Genomic DNA, 16248 nt, shown 5'->3' with positions numbered 1-16248 from the left:
AGGCTACAAGTTTCATTTCCATACCCTGCCAAGGGCAAACGGTTGGCCAGACCTGCCAAAAAATCAACGGGCAGAGGCTCAAAAACAAGTCGCAGCTCTCATGGACATGAGGGCTATTCAACAAGTGCCACAGCAAGAACAGGGACAAGGATTTTACTCAAGACTGTTCTTGGTACCCAGAAAGGACCAAGCATGGAGACCAACACTGGTCCTATCTATTCTAAACACTTTCCTGGATATAGAAAAATTCAAGATGTTGACCTTACAGCAGCTTCTTCCCATGCTGGGCAGAAAGGCTTGGCTCGTGACTTTAGACCTAAAAGAGGCATACGTGCATGTCCCAGACAATCATGCAGAAGATACCTCAGATTCAAGGCTGGTTTCAAGGCACTACCAATCCTCTTGCACTGCCCTTTTGGCTTATCTACTGCGCCCAGGGTCTTCACAAAGTCCCTGGCACCAGTAATTGCTTACTGCAGGCAAACAGGAATACAAATATATCCTTATTTGGACGACTGCCTCATACAAGCAGAGAACAAGGACATTCTACTACAGCATCTGACGTTTGTGATAAGACTTTTAACATGCCTAGGGTACACAGTCAACAAAAAGAAATCAAAACTAGTACTCTCTCAAGAGATAATATTCCTGGGTGCAAGCTTAAATACAACTGCCCAGATGGCTTATCTCACTCCAGACAAAGGCAGCTGACTACCTATTTCAAGGAAATGGCAACAAAGGCCCAGTTATCTGCAAGAAAAAATCTGCAGGCTTTGGGCTTCATGGCATCCTGCATCTTACAAATTCCATATGCAAGACTGCATATGAGGAAAATTGAATGGTACCTAAAAAGTATCTGGACACTAGCATTGCCACAGTCTGGAAACAATGATTACTCTAACTGCCTGCCTGCAACAGGAGTTTCGATGGTGGACAAAGGCTTGTCACCAAAAAGTACAGTTTTGTACCTACCATAAATGTAGATGTCCGATAGGCATGCATCTGCAGTCCTTACAAATGGGTTGTCCTGTCGTCAGGCAGCCCTTCGGTCGGCCGGATTCCAAAGTCTGGGTCTGGCCTCGGCTGGTGTCACACTTCACCCGACGTCATAGCTGCAGTTCTTCAGGTATAAAGGCATCAGCCAACGCCATTTTCCTCAGTGTTTCTTGCCCCAGATGCCAGGTGCCCTCTAGGAAGGCTAAATTTGGATAAATGCAAATGGTTCCAAATAGTAGAGAGCAAACAAAAAATAAGCATGTATGTACATATATACAAACAAATACACCATAATAGATTCCCCAAGCTAGCTACAAGATGGGAAAATACCCTAGGAGTACCACAGAGGGAAGGAGGGTGGGTAATCCTGACTGCAGATGCATGCCTATCGGACATCTACATTTATGGTAGGTACAAAACTGTACTATGTCCTTCAAGGATGCATCTGCAGTCCTTACAAATGGGTAGAATACCATAGCCAAACTGGGGAGGAGGAGAAATAAGATTATGGTGTAGTTAAGATCCCTTGCAAAACAGCAGTGGCAAAACCTGCTCGGGATCTGGAGTATAAAGGTAAATTATAATGCTTGGCAAATGTATGCACGGAGCTCCAAGTAGCAGCCTCTAAAATGTCTTTGGTAGCTACTCCTCGTAAAAAGCTGTGGTAGTGGCTGTAGCCCTTGTAGAGTGAGGCCTGATGTTTTCTGGAGTTTTCTTCCCATGGTAGGAGTAACAAAATCTAATGCAATTTCCTATCCACTTAGAGATGGTCTGTTTTGAAATTGCTTTTCCTTCCATTCCTGTTGCATATGCTACCAGTAGCTGGTCAGTTTTCCTATTGCTCTTGGTCCTGTCCAGGTAGTAACGTAATTGTCTATGTACATCCAAGGTATGCAACAGTCTTTCTCCCTGTTCTGTGGGTTGGGGAAGAATGTAGGTAGGTGGATAGCTTGATTTAAAGATACCCTGGAGACCACCTTTGGCATAAAAGTAGGATTAGTTCTCATGGACACTCTATCTTGATGGAAGATCAGGAAGGGCTGTACTGCCATTAATGCCTGTAGCTCAGATACCCTTCTTGCTGAAGTGATTGCAAGCAGGAAAGCAGTTTTCCATGATAAGTACTGTAATTCTGCTGTTGCTGCTGGCTCGAAGGAGGAGTGTCAACTTTTCTAGCACAAAGTTCAAGTCCCATGCTGGCAATGGTGGCTTCCTAGGTGGTTTTACATTTTTAATTCCTCTCAGAAACTGCCTGAGCAGAGGATGTGAAAAGAGTGGAGGATCCAAGTTGTATTCTGCTGAAATAGCTGATGCATGAATCTTAATGGAAGAATAGGACAGGCCGTTGTGGAAGAGCTCTGCCAAGTATTCCAGGATGTTAGCTATATTTACCAGTGACACATTCTCTCCTTTTGCAGTACTCCAAATGAGATATCTTTTCCATTTTGCTGAATAATTTTTTCTTGTTGAGGGTCTGCGAGCCTCCAAGATAATGTCTTTAACCCTTTGAGATAAATCTGGGTTATTTGGTCTTATGCAATGTTCCAGGCAGCCAGCTGCAGTGTTTTCAGGTTTGGATGCAGGGTTTTGAAGTTGTTCTGTGTTAACAGCAAGGGAACTAGGGGCAGAGGCCATATTTGTTCCCGAGACATACTCCTCAGTAATGGGTACCAATGTTGCCTTGGCCAGTCCGGAGCTATCAGGATGATCCTTGGACGGTCTTCTTTGATCTTCAATAGCACCTTGTGCATCAAAGGAAGAGGTGGGAATGCATATGCTGTCAGGTTTTTCCAACTGAAAGATACGGAGTCCACTTTCCAAGCAAGTGGGTGGTACGTCCTTGTGCAGAATTTTTTCAGTTGGTGATTGTGTGGGGATGCAAATAAGTCTATTTCTGGTAGTCCCCATTTCCCTGTAATGGTTTTGAAGATGTCCGGATGCAGCATCCATTCGTGGGCATCCGTGGTAGTTCTGCTTAGGATGTCTGCTAGTATATTTTCTTTTCCTGGCACAAAAATTGCTTGTAACTGAATGTTGAAGCTCAGTGCCACATTCCAGAGGTCCATTGCCATCCAGCATAGAGGGTATGAATGTGTGCCTCCCTGTTTGTTGATGTACCACATAACTGTGGTGTTGTCAGTCCATATCAGCAGTTGACCCTGTCGAAGAAATGGTCTGAATGCCTGAATTGCCAGTTTTACTGCCAGCATTTCCTTTTGATTTATGTGTAGGTGCAGCTGGTCTTGATTCCATAAGCCTTGTATGTACTTGTCCAGCATGTGTGCCCCCCAACCGAGGTCTGAGGCGTCTGTTGTGATGGTCTGGCTTGGTTGAGTGCTGTGGAAGGGCAGTCCCTTGTTTGATTGACAGGCCTGAGCCCACCATTGGAATTCTTGCTTCAGGCATGGAATTATTGGAATTTGGGTTTCTAGGCTGTGCTTGTGCTGAGACCATAAATTCCTTAGGTACCACTGTAACTTTCTCATATGTAGTCTGGCATGTGGAATCAATATTATGCAGGATGCCATGTAACCGAGAGCTTGCAGGACTTTTCTTGCTGTTAGCTGGTTCTGCTTTGTTAATGCCATGAAGAAGAAAGGGAGTTGCTCCTGTTTTTCTACTGTCAGGAATGCCATTTGTTTTGTTGTGTCCAGATCTGCACCCAAGAAGGTTATCCTTTGGGATGGTATCAGCCTTGACTTTTTTATATTGACTGTGTATCCCAGGGCTTGTAGTAGATGAATGACCCTTTGCAAATCTCTTGTTAATTTGTTTTGTTGTCCGCTTGTAACAGGCAGTCGTCCAGGTAAGGGTAAATTTGAATTCCTGAAGCCTGCAATGAGCAATTACTGATGCCAGGCATTTCGTGAATACTCTGGGCGCAGTAGATAAGCCAAAGGGCAATGCTGAGAATTGATAATTCTCTGATCCTGCAAGAAATCTGAGGTATCTTCTGCAATTTGGTCGTATGGGGACGTGCAGGTATGCCTCCTTGAGATCTAGAGTTACCAGCCAAGACTCCTTGCCCAGCATGGGAAGAAGCTGCTGTAGGGTCAGCATTTTGAATTTTGGAACAATGAGGTATGTGTTTAAAGCGGACAGGTCGAGAATAGGTCTCCACTGTTTTTTTGTTTTTTTTTCTTGGTACCAGGAAGAGTCTGGAGTAAAATCCTTGCCCTTGTTCCATAGATGGTACCCTTTCTACAGCTCTTATCCTTAGTAAGTGAGTTATTTGTTCTAGAGCTTCTGTCTTCTGATTTGGAGGTAGGTTTGGCATTCCTCTCTTCCTTGGTAGAGTATGGAAGTGAAACCTGTAACCTTGGTCTATTGTCTGTAAAATCCATTTGTCTCCTGTGATGTAATGCCAGTTTACTGAAAATAAGGCTAGCTTCCCACCTAAGGGTGCCTCTAGTTGTTCCCTGGTAGGCGGTGCCAGAGCCAAGTCACTGTGATTGTCCTGTGGAAGTGGTGGTGGCTGGATCTGTGGTTGTACCTCGCTGGTTGTTAGCCTGCCACTGACGTCCCCTGTAGGCACCTCTGGATTGACCCCTGCCTCTTGAGAGTCTATTCCTGCCTCTTGGAGGTCTGGAGGTGTCTGGAAAGGACCAATTCTTGGAAGGCCAGTTCCTGCTAAACCTTGGTGGCTGGACCTGCAAGAAATCCTTGACTGTCTGTACAGATTTTGCTTTCTCTTCCACCTTCTTCAGCACCTGCTGTGCAGGGGAGCCAAACAAATTGAGCTTATCCATGGGAGCATCTAGGAGCTTTGATTTAACATGGTCTGGTAAGGACTGCTCTTTTAACCATGCATGTCTTCTGATCACTGTGCCAGTCATGGCTGATCTAAAGGAAGCCTCCAGTGCATCATAGCCGCATTTTAAGGAATGATTACTGACCTGCTGAATGTTATGTACCATTTCCTGTACAGATTTTTTGTCTAATGGTTCATCCGAGGACAGTTTTTTAGTTAACTGTTCTAACATAAATTCCTGATACTGAATCATGTGGAATTGACAGTTCAAGGCCCTAGCTGAAAGAGTAGCAGAAGTGTAAACTTTCTTACCCCATCTCTCTAAGGCCCTAGATTCCCTTTCAGAGGGGCGGGTTTTTTTGGTAGAGGTAGCTGCTACAGCCTTGGGTCCCAGGAGATAGTTTGGGATCTGCAAAGGGGCCTTGTACAAATGATAATGTGTGTCGGGAGCGCGGTAGTACCTATGCGGCTTAGCGGGGGCGGGAGGAAGAGAATCAGGAGCAGTACAAGCATCATTAAAAGCATCATCCACAACAGTAAGTACTGGAGGAATGGCTAAAGGCCTATGCTGTGGCAAATGCAAAAGGTTCTAAGCCTTTTCCTAGAGTCTGAGAAATCCTGGCCCTGCCATTGAAATTGTTCCCTCATAGCATGCAAGGTTTCCCCAAAAGAAAATTCCTCAGGCGGAGAGTCAGAAGGAATGGTCTCTTCTGCATCAGAGTCCTCATAAGGAGAAAAGGGCCCTCTGGAGGGTTTGAATTATCTGATTCATCAGAGGAGCCATCTGAAGAAAGTGGCCCAGGGGACTCTACTCTAGTCCTCTTCTCTGGAGGTGGGTGAGAGACCCTGTCTGGATGTGGTTGGGATCCCCGGATCAAAGAAATGAGATCCTCTGCTAGACTAAGCATTTGTGAACTAGAACTAGGCCTGTGAGAGGGGTCTTAGCAGGCACAGTTTTGGTAGTTTTGCTGCTTTAGCCCTGGCAAAGGCCTTAATCGACATGGATGCAGGAGGCCTAGCAGCTCCACGTGCAGGGGTAGAAATATCCAAAGGGATAGTATCAGATAAATCCTGTGAACCTGCAAGAGCAGGTGTGATTTCAGTAGCAGATTCAGCCAAGCTGGATGAGGCCTCGGTAAGTGGCAAGCTTCGGCGAAAGAAGAACTGTGGACTCTGTTTCAGCGAAACAGAGACACTCATGGTTGGCTTAACCGCGGTTTCGCGAAACCGGACCGCGAGTGTCGGTCCTTTTCCTTGCGCTTTTAGAAATTTGCGTGGTCGGAGTATCCGGCGGCATAATGTAAGCAAAAGCGGGCGAAAAACTCTTCAGCAAATTCCGACCGACGTCTAAGCGTTCGTCGGTTGAAAGAAGCACAGGCTAGACAAGCTGCTACGTGTGGTCTGGACCTAAGCAAGGTAAGCAGTAAGAGTGGAAATCTTTATGAGGTATTTGTTTCCCACAATTTAAACAGTTATTCACTTTTTCTGACATCGGCTGAGGCAAGAAAGAGTCCCCAACGGGGTACTTAGCTTTTTAGAAGTCTTCGGTACTTGTAGTAGTAATCTCTGGTTCTGACCGACCGGCACTTGCGAACAGCTTCTGCTTCGGGCGCCACGCGGCAAGAAAGACTGAGGAAAATGGCGTCAGCTGATGCCTTTATACCCGAAGAACTGCAGCTATGACGTCGGGTGAAGTGCGACACCAGCCGAGGCCAGACCCAGAAATTGGAATCCGGCCGACCGAAGGGCTGCCTGACGACAGGACAACCCATTTGTAAGGACTGCAGATGCATCCTTGAAGGACATCAAGGGACAGCCATTCTCACTACCCCCAGCCAGGCAGAGCCTAACAACGGATGCTTCAGATTATGCCTGGGGGTCACACATGACAGGAAGAGGCATTCAGGGCACCTGGTCCACAAACGCAAGTCAAATGCATCTACATATCAATCAAAAAGAGATGCTAGCTGTTCACAATGCCCTGACAGCCTTCAAGGACCTACTTCATCTGGGACAATTACTGATAAAGACAGACAACACCATGGTCATGTGGCACAAACAAGCAGGGGGGCACTCATTCTTATCCCCTGTGCAGACAAGCCATGGCTTTATGGGACACAGCACTGACTTACCAAGTTCATCTGCAGGCACAATTCCTGCCAGGAAAGGAAAATACTCTGGCAGATAAACTAAGCAGAAACCTCATGGATCCCCACGAGTGGCACCTGGATCCACAAGTCTTCAGCCTGATAAAGAAATGGGGACACCCGGACATAGATCTATTTGACTCCCCTTAAAATAATCAACTAAAAAGATTCTGCACAAGGACTGATCACAGACAAGCTTGGAAAGTGGATGCCTTATCTTTCAGCTGGACAAACCTATCAGTATATGCCTTTCCTCCACTGCCTCTCCTCCCCAAGGTACTCCTAAAGGTCAGGCAGGAGAAACCAAAAATTATTCTGATTGCCCCAGACTGGCCACACCAGTACTGGTATCCGATCTTAAGGAGCTTGTCCCAATGCCCAGCCTGGACCTTACCTCAAATACCTCATCTACTGTCCCAGCAAAACAATCAAATTCTGCACAGCCAACTCAGGACCCTAAACCTGGCAGCATGGTGGATAATGTAGCCATACAAACCACACCTGTCAGTAAAGCTGTGATGGATGTCATTTTAGAAGCTAGAAGGCCTAGTATTACAAAATCCTATGCTGGGAAATGGAAGAGATTTTGCGCTTGGAACCAAGCTCTAGGAACTGATACAGCTGTCACAAACATTCCTCAGATTTTACAATACTTAACTGAGATGCTGGACAAAGGCCCATCTTTTTCATCAATTAAAATCCATGCCTCTGCCATTTCGGCTCATTACAATACAGAGCCACCATTCTTTTCTCATCCTTTAGTAAGGCAGTACCTCAGAGGAGCCAAAAACTTAAGACCTCCAAGGAGAATGCCAATACCTGCATGGGACCTCAATTATGTCTTGGAAAAACTCACCTTACCTCCTTTTGAGCCAGCTGCTACTGCGGATATAAAGTTCTTATATTGGAAAACAGCTCTGCTTTTAGCAATAACTTCTGCAAGATGAGTTTGAGAGCTACAGGCTCTCATGGCTGTGGAGCCGTTTATCATTTTTTATCCAGACAGGGTGTCTCTGAGAACAAACCCTACCTTTATGCCCAAGGTGGTATCCAATGTAGCCCTTAACCAAACAATCCATTTGCCAACTTTTTATCCAAATCCACAGAACAAGGGGGAGAAAATTCTGCATTCTTTGGCCATACACAGACAACTTAGATTCTACTTGGACAAAACTAAAGTTTTCAGAAGGACAGAACAATTACTAGTGGCATATGCCACAGCATCACAAGGAAAAGCCATCTCCAAGCAGACTATTTCAAAGTGGATAGGTCACTGCATTCGGTTCTGCTACTCACAGCATGGCAAACCAGTGCCTAAGGACATTAGGCCTCATTCAACCAAAACAGCAGCCACTTCTGCAGCCTTTCTCAAGGGAGTACAAACCAAAGACATTTTAGAGGCTGCTACTTGGAGTTCAGTGCATACCTTTACAAAACATTACAATCTGCCTCTTTAATCTAAATCCAGGGCAGGCTTTGCCACTGCAGTTCTGCAGTTCCTCATAGCCACTCCTAATGCTGTTTAGCTCCAGCCCCCCAACCATAGCTTTGGGACTCAACCTAAAAAACGTAATGACTGCAACAGTGAAACACGAATAACGTAGTGCAGTTGTGTACACTTACCATAAATGTAGATGTTCAAATGTATTCACTGTTGCAGTCCTGGTTACCAACCCGCCATACCCCTTATTTTTGCTGGAACTTATCTTTACTTCTCTAATCTATACAACCTAGGTGGTGTATTTGCTTTTAGATGAAGGTAAAGTTTATTTTGGTGCATGTATGTTTTATTTAGATAATTTTAGCCTACCCTTTTGGGGGCACCTGACATCTGGGGCAAGAAAAACTGAATAAAATGGGGACGGCCGCATCTTTTATACCCCTGACGTCATGGAAGAGGTGACAGCAACCGACGCAGGACCCAAGACTTTGGAATTCAGGCCGACTGAGGGCAACCTGCCAGCAGGATAACCCAAATGTAATGACTGCAACAGTGAATACACTAGAACATCAACATTTATGGTAACTGTACACAACTTTTAGTTATGTACTTACCATAACTTTAGATGTATGGGATCCATCTCGCCTACATTCTGTACAGATGGGTTCGGAGCTGATCCTCGGCTCCGACTCGGCACGCTATACTATAGAACGAAGTCTCTTATTGGCTGAGCCTCCTCATATCCCAGGATGCCCCACTACTGCTTCTCCAGATCTTGTTTGTCCGCACACATGCACACACACATAGACTGTTATAAAATTGCCAGGTGTTTCAAGAGAGGAAAAAACAGTTGTATTCGGACCGTTCGGTCTCTTCTGGCCTCCAAGGCAGGGAAGGAGGGTGGGTTATTAGGAATGTAGGCGAGATGGATCCCATACATCTAAAGTTATGGTAAGTACATAACTAAAAGATGTAATGTGATCTATCTCGCCTACATTCTGTACAGATGGGACAGCGTCCCTAGCACCTAATTCCTGGGTGGCTCATTGGAAAACGGTCCGGAGAACCGTGGAACCGAAGGAAGCTCGGCCCCTGGATGCCACATCCAATTTGTAGTGAGAAATAAAGGTATGAAGAGAAGACCACGTAGCAGCTGCACAGATGTCATTAATAGAGAACTTGGAATGAAAAGCTGCCGTAGTGGACATAGCCCTGGTAGAATGAGCTTTCACAGGAATTGTAAGCTCTTTATTTGAAATGCGATAAATATGACTGATACAGTCTCTGATCCACTTGGCAATAGTGACTTACGTGACGGCTTTGCCCAATTTATTGTCTGAAAAAGACACAAAAAGTTGATCTGATTTTCGTGCTTGTTGTGTCCTATCCAAATAGAAACGTAATTGTCTGTGCACATCTAAGGTGTGAAAAGTATACTCAGCTCTGTCTGTATACTTAGGGAAAAAAACTGGTAATTCCAGAGATTGTTGCAAGCAAAATTTAGAACAAACCTTTGGTATAAAGGATGGGTTTGGTCTTAGAGAAACTCTATCCTTGTGAAAAATCAGGTATGGTGGATTGATGCATAAGGCTTGAAGTTCTGAAACTCGCCTGGCTGATGTGATAGCAACTAGAAGGGCAGTCTTCCAAGAAAGAAATTTCAAGTCACAGGTTGCTGCCGGCTCAAAGGGGGGTGCGGTTAATGCGCCTAACACTACGTTAAGGTCCCACGGTGGTGCAGGATGCAATATAGGTGGCCTAAGAAGCCAAGCTTCTTTAATAAAGGCTTTGCACAACTTATTGCTCATTAAAGGTGGTTCTACGTTCTCATGAAAATTGGAAATGGCTGCCAATTGAACTTTGATGGTGGACACCGAACAACCCTGGTTAAACAGGGAGGTTAAGAACTTCAGAACCTCTGACACAGAAGCTGTCATAGGGTCTAATCCTCGGAGTTGAGCCCAAATAGCAAACCTCTTCCATTTACTGCTATACATCTTTTTTGTAGAGGACTTGTGGGCCGAGGACAAAATATGCATAACCTCAGGGTCGAAAGAATGGCTCCTAACTATGGTCAGAAGAGGAGTAGCCAAGCTGCTAGCTTCAATGAATGGAGGGACTGATGGAGCTGTCCTGACTGATGAATCAGAAGGTCCGGAACTTGGTCCAGGAACCAGGGACCGTCCAATGCATACTTGCGAAGAAAGGGGAACCATACTTGACGAGGCCAGTATGGGGTGATTAGAATCATTTTGCTTCCCAAGGGAATCGCCATCTGAACCACCTTGGGGATAAGGGGAACCGGAGGAAAGGCGTATAGCAGACCCGGGGGCCAAGCTTGGACTAGAGCATCCTTGGGGGTCTCCCCCGGAGCTGGAATGAGAGAGAAGAACTGCTGGCATTTTGCATTGAGGGGAGTTGCAAAAAGATCGCAACATGGGATTCCCCATCTCGTGAAAATCTGTGTTACCACTTTGTGATTCAAGGACCATTCGTGTGGGGAGAGAATAGTCCTGCTCAGTCTCTCGGCTATCACATTGGATGTCCCCGGAATGTGTGTTGCCACAAGAAAGCGTTTGGTAGCAATCGCCCAATCCCATACCTTCATGGCCTCTCTGCAAAGGGGGTAAGATCTGGTCCCTCCTTGCTTGTTCAAGTACCAGACTACCGACATGTTGTCGGACTGAATGGCAATCGTCCCCTGGGGAAGGTGGTCGTGTAGTGCTTGCAACGTTAGAAGCACCGCCCTCATTTCCAGGATATTGATGTGGAGAAGATTCTCGTCGGAGTGCCACGTGCCTTGGACCGACCTGTCCAGATAATGTCCCCCCCCACCCTGTCTGGGAGGCGTCCGTAGTCAACGTGGCTGAGGGGGATGGGGTAACAAAGGATCGCCCCTGATCCAGGTTGGAGGAATGAAGCCACCAACGAAGATCCTGCTTGCACGTCTCTGTTACCAATATGTGGTGACTGAGGGGGAGGTCTTGATAAGACCACTGGGCTAAGAGGAGCCACTGGAGTATCCTCATATGTAACCTTGCAAAAGGAACGAGAAGAATGGTGGCTGACATGGAACCCAACAGCTGCAGGACCATTCTCGCTGGAGCTCGACGTCTGAGGAGTAATGCCCGCACCTGAGACTGCAATGTTGCTATCCTTTGCGCAGGAAGATAGACTCACATCTGCCTTGAGTCTATTTCTGCACCAATGAACAGAATACGCTGTGATGGCCGCAATACGGATTTTGTCCAATTGAAGGTGATTCCTAAGGAGCTGCCTAGGGAGATAGTGGCTGCTAGAGTTCTTAAGAGTAGATGCCTTGAGGTGGCAGTTAGGAGCCAGTCATCTAGGTATGGAAACACCTGGAATCCTAGACTTCTCAGGTGAGCAGTCACCACTGCCAAACATTTGGTGAACACCCTGGGGGCTGTGGTGAGACCAAATGGCAGTGCACGGAACTGGAAATGACTGTCCCCTAGGCTGAAGTGCAAGTGTCTCCTCAACGCCTGATTTACCAGAATGTGATAATAGGCGTCCTTGATATCTATGGAGCACATCCAAACACCCTTCTCCAGAAGCGGGAGAATGGTTTGCAAGGTGACCATCTGGAATTTGGACTTTTTCACTGATCGGTTTAATTTGCTGAGATCCAAAAAGGGCCTCAAGTCCCCGGTCTTTTTTGGTACCAAAAAGAATCTCGAGTAAGTCCCTGATCCGGTCTGATCTGCGGGGACAGGTTGGATGACTCCTTTTTGAAGCAGCTTTGAAATTTCGATGGCTGCCATATCCCATTGACTGGGTGGCGGGTCCGGGATTCTTTGGGACGGTGGGGGGGGGGGGGGGTTGAGAGAGGGAAATGGTGTAACCTCCGGCGATGATTCGGAGCACCCATTGGTCCTGGGTGATACTTTCCCAGGCCTTTAGGTGCCTCGATAAACTACTCCGACTGGCTCCGGAGCTGCACAGTCGGGCACTCCTTCAGGGATGCTCGAAGGAGGAGGAGCCACGAAAGGACTCGCGGTCTCCAGTGTTGCGGGGGCCTCCGCCGCTTCTGGGACGGCGTCTCCCTGAAATAATTTCCCCTTCCTCTGCCTCTAGAAGGGGAATCGCTCTGCTGCAATGAGTAAGACTTTTGAGACTTACGGAACCACATCTTCCCTCCTCTTCGAGCCTTGGGATAAGGCCTGAAGGGAGTGGAAAACCGGGCCCCTACGGCAGTTAAAGTCTTGCCCTCCTGCTCGCAGCGAGTCAAAGTGTCCTTTACCTTGGGTCCAAAAAGGGAGGACCCATCGAAGGGAGTGTTGGCAAAGGAAGACTTAAAGGCCTCCGCAAAATGACACAGGCGTAGCCAGGCTTGTCTCCGTTGAGCAACACCTGTGCCCGCCGCTCTGCTCGCTCCCTCGGCTGCATACGAAATGAGCCTCATGGACGAGTTGGATAGGGAGGACAGGGTAGCCAACTGGGAGTTAACAGTCTGGGCCAACTGCTCAGGTAAGTTACCAGAGAGGGTATCTGAAAGCTCCTTGACCAGATCCCTCTGCAGTCTCGTAAAATGAGTCAGGTAATTCAGAGACCTTAATGTAAAGGTTGCTGAAGCAAGGGTGCGCTTCCGTGCGATCCATGCTCCTAGACTCCTTATTAGGAGGATGGACGGACGTTGAAGCCTCTGCCACATCTTGTTGGGTAGCAGATGCCACCACCAAGGCATCTACAGCCACACCTTTGGTAAGAAAGTCCTTATCCGGGGTGCGAAAGGAATTTATTGGGGCGAGCTGGCACGGTTCAACAGAATCCGGATGTTCCCGCCCTTGAGAGATCAAATCCAGGAACTCATCAAGGGCGGAGACACCCAGGAGGCGGAGGGCTGAGCCCCGAAGGCCTTGAGGAACACCGACTCCTCAGCAGAAGGGGGTTTGGACTGACAGTCACCTCGCTGCTTAAGGATTTCCAAGATGTCCGCAAAGGATACATCATCCGAGGACGACTTGGGGGACCCTTCCGCATCATCGAGGTCAGTATCCGAGGTGAGAGACTCATCAGGGGAGTCGACGTGCTTCCTCTTGCACTGTTTCTTCCTCGGAGGTTCCTTCGAAGATGCTTCGGAGGGTCCTCCCGGAAGAAGGGAACCCCCGACGGGGGTAACCTCAGGCCCCAGGGCTCCGCTGTCATGAGACAGGGGGACTGCAAAGGAACTAGTCTCCGTGCCAAGGGAAGGTGGTGGTGAGAAGGTAGAAGTGGCCAGAGAGGATTTGGCCAAGGCACTCCTCATGGCCGTGAAGGCGGGACCCCCAGAGTCCTGGGAAGGTTCAACCCCCAAGGCCACAACAGCAGACGGAACTCCCGCCGCCGACACACCGAGAGGGAGGCTAGGAACTGAAAGAATCGGTCCCGAAGCGTCACCCTCGGGGCCGACAGAGGAGGTCTGTGTACCGAACACCGACCCGAAGGGCGGAGTTGGAGTTAGGGTCGGAACAGACCCTACAACTTCCACCGGCTCCACCAACACCGACTCCAACGGTGCCAAAGCTGTTGGAGGAGGAACTAAGATGGCAGGGTGGGAAATCGGCTCCAGAGCCGAATGGGCAGGAGCCGAGACCAACTTTTGAAAGACCGGAGACTGAAAAAGCCTTTGAAGTACCCTGTCTACATCCGAATCGGACATCCTTGACGACCAAGAAGAGACCGACCGGGTCCGAGTTGACTTCTCCACCGGCTCCGAATGAGTGGGGGACCGGCTCCGAATGGATTCGAGAAGTATCGGCACCGAGGGAGATTCCACCACTAATGCAATTTCCCTCGGAGCCGATATGAACTTCGGCACCGAAGGGGAAGAGTCTGAGCGGGCAACCTTTATCGGCTCCGAAGGCAGGGGAGCCGATGAAGGTGACTCGCCTCTCGACGCCCGAGCTCTCGGCTCCAAAGTCAGAGGAGTCGAGGCTGGAGACAGAGGCAGACCGTTCCGCCCTCGGCTCCGAAGTCCGTGGAGCCGACGGAGAAGCCTGCCTAGACTTTTTTGCTGTCGGATCCGACGGGCTGGTCGGAGCTGAAGATGGTTTCTTCCTCGACGGAAAAGAAGAAGAAGATAGGGCTTCCTCAAAAGAAGGGGTAATAAGCCCTTTCAAAATCAACTTATTTTTCCTCTCTTGGAGCACGAGGAAAAAGCGTGAACGCTACAGGATTCCTGTAAGTGCTTCGGCCCCAAACAGTACACACAAAGCAAATGGTCGTCCGTAATGGTCATTTTGTAAGAGCATTTCGAACATTTTTTAAAACCAGATGGCCTATGTTCTTTTGAAATGGCTATCTACTTCCACTAAACTTTAAAGGAAGAGAAACTTCAACACTGACTAAAATAAAAAACAGGTAGACTAAGGCTAGGTCCCTCTAAGTTAAACGGGAACACTTGCCACCAAGAAAAAAAAAAAAATACAATTTACCACAAAGTTGAAACAATTAGAAACGCACAAAGAGTAGCTGTTAGACAGCCCTAACTAAAGCATGAGGGCTAGGCAAAGGCCCCTCTAACTTAAACGGGATCCTTTACCGTTGACAAAAACACAATATTTTACCACAAACTTTTGAAGAAAAACAGTCACACAACAATAAATAGCTGTTAAAATAGCTTTTGGGTAATTTTAGCAAAATTTCTGACAGAAATTTAAATACTAGAGGCACTTAGCTCAGCCAAGTCCAAGACCACGTCTATGCTGTAGAAGCGGCAAACGAGATCTGGGGAAGCAGTAGTGGGGCATCCTGGGATATGCGGAGGCTCAGCCAATAAGAGACTTCGTTCTATAGTATAGCGTGCCGAGTCGGAGCCGAGGATCGGCTCCGAACCCATCTGTACAGAATGTAGGCGAGATAGGATCACATTACATCTGTACTTTTTCCAACCTGTTCAACTGCATGCAATAATTCCTGCAATTCTTTATTTTCTGCACATTCAGAAATAAACATTTTCTGTTTCAACAATCCCATAACATGTTATTGATACTTAAGCATATGAAATTGACAGTTTAAGGCCCTGATTGCCAAGGTTGCAGATGTATAAACCTTCTCCCCCCCCATCTGTCCAGTGCCCTTGAATCTCTGTCAGAGTGGGTAGGATTTTTTGCTGTTGAGGCTTTAACTCCCTTTGGACCCTGTGAAATAGTTTCAGGATCAGCAGCAGGGTTTCTAAATAAAAGTGCGAGTCAGGGACCCTGTAATATGTCAGGCTTACTAGGAGCCAGTGGTAAGGAGTCAGTGGTCAAGCTCGACTCCGAAAACACATCATCCACAATGTCTAAAACAGGGGGAATGGCTAAAGGCCTGTGCTGAGAGAGAAGAAAATCCCTGAGCCTCTTGATTCTGATAAATCTTGTCTCTCCCAGTGAAAATGCTCCCTCAAAGTATGCAAGTTTTCTTCAAATTAATAATCCTCAGGAGGAGATGCAGATGGAATAGACTCCTCAGCATCAGAATCCTCACAGGGAGGTATAGATAAATTCCTGATCAGAAGAAATAGAAACCTGATATGAAGATTCATAATCAGTGTCTTGCCTAGGCCTCTTATGAGGAGGGGGATGGGTACCCCTGATCAAGGTAATAAGGTCCTTCAGCCATTTTGATAATCTATTTTTTTAGGCACAGAGGCCTATGCACGTGGCTCATGCGTCATTTTTTTAGTTTTAGAAGTTGCTTTTGTCTTTGGTTTTGCAGCTGTCGGTTTGATATACAAATGTTGAGGTCTGAATACACCCTCAGAAGCTGGTGCCTGCTCAGTGGCTCCAGACTCATCTGAGGGAGATGCATCAGTCGGCCCAATACCTTGAGTATCTTGCGGCATGCCGGACTCCACATGGGTGTCGGTAGAGGCCTTCGACTCGAAGGTAGCGGGTATCAGGGGCTGCGAAAGCACCTCACTGAGTACT

This window comes from Protopterus annectens, chromosome 17.part0, assembly GCF_019279795.1.
Source record: "Protopterus annectens isolate FY-2018-M chromosome 17.part0, PAN1.0, whole genome shotgun sequence".
In the NCBI taxonomy this organism is placed as follows: domain Eukaryota; kingdom Metazoa; phylum Chordata; order Ceratodontiformes; family Protopteridae; genus Protopterus; species Protopterus annectens.
Note: the sequence above shows the minus strand (reverse complement) of the source record.